Below are 1452 nucleotides of genomic sequence, written 5' to 3'. Positions count from 1 at the left end.
CGCTTTAAAAACATGGAGTTATGTCAGTTTTATAGAGACTAGACTTCAAGATTTCTAAAAGTGTAAGTTAACTAACTGAGTACTGAATAGTTTGTTCACTTTGTTCCTTGTTCTAATCTAAAGTGAGACGCACTGATTTAACTCAAGATTTGAAATCACCAGACTTGATCTTGACTTTACTTTCTGAAATGTCTCTTAATGCTATCAATAGATATTGTAAGTTTTCTGAAATCATTTCAATTTAAATCAGGTTAATTGATGAAAGTTGAGTTGATTTCCTTAAACTCACTGTGGTATTTTACACGCACTGTTTCTGGGAATCAACTACAGATCTGATCTTGACTGAAAAATGTGTCATGACTGGTCTGACAGCTTGGATCAACTTGGCTGAGGTGCGTTTGATAAACTGATTATAGTGTTTAAACCAAACATTTTGCAAACACAGAGAAAAATCGTTTTCTTAAATGATGTTCAACTTAGTTTGGATTTGGTGGTTTGGTGTTTCTGGCTTCACTGAGCTGAGTATTGGTGATCCTGGATAACTGGTATCCTGAAGCTGGTTATCAACTGCCTCTGTTGACTTTGGTTTTAGTAATCAGACAAAGTTGTTAATTATATAAACAGAACCATGACTGAAGCTCTTGATTTAAAACGGCACTTTAACAGCAAAATAATTCAACTGATCCATTAGATCATTTGTTGTTTATTAATTAACTGTTACTAAGTGGCTGCTTCAGACTCCTCAGGGATCTGGAGCCCCTCAGACGAGTTGAAAAAGTGAATCATGTTTGAGTTTCTCTTTTCAGTTGTAATCACAGTTTTAGTATTTACAAGTACAGTAAGTCCATGGAAAGTTTAAAAATGCAATTCCTGTTTTTGTTGTTGGGATTAATTCTGGGCTCAAAAGTTCGGGATCATAATAAATAACAATTTAAGAATCATGACAAATTGTGGCGGTGCTCAACCAAAGTTTGATATATATTTGGAGGCTCTTTAACCAGTCAAACAAAAGTAATTTTAGATTATATAATATACATTTAGAGGATGCTACACCAAACTGTAACACTGGTATCAGTTCCTGCTGAGGACCCCAAAGCCACTGAACCAAATCTGAGAATTTGTGCCATGTTACTGATGGTTATGAGAAACTGTTCTTTAGGCGTTTGTGGATGTTTCCGACTCCGACTCGTGTTCACTCTTTCCACAGATTATTTTTCACTATAAATAATTGTCTTGTGAATTGGATGTAATTTTTAATCCTGTGGTTGTACAAACTGTTCCATGAGTAAATTACACAATATGTAAAGTATCTACATTAGATGTGATCCAGTGATTGTGTGAGCGGTTACAGGGCAGCGTATGTGACAAAATTAACTTACTGACAGAAAGAACAAAGTTACTGAAACAGGTTAGACTGGTATTTGATGACTCACTGATGTTTGTTCTTTAGAA

Source organism: Seriola lalandi, unplaced genomic scaffold (genome assembly GCF_002814215.2).
Source record: "Seriola lalandi dorsalis isolate HSWRI2012SDOR001 ecotype SW California unplaced genomic scaffold, Sedor1 jcf7180002054947, whole genome shotgun sequence".
Lineage (NCBI taxonomy): Eukaryota > Metazoa > Chordata > Actinopteri > Carangiformes > Carangidae > Seriola > Seriola lalandi.
This window is presented reverse-complemented; position numbering follows the sequence as displayed.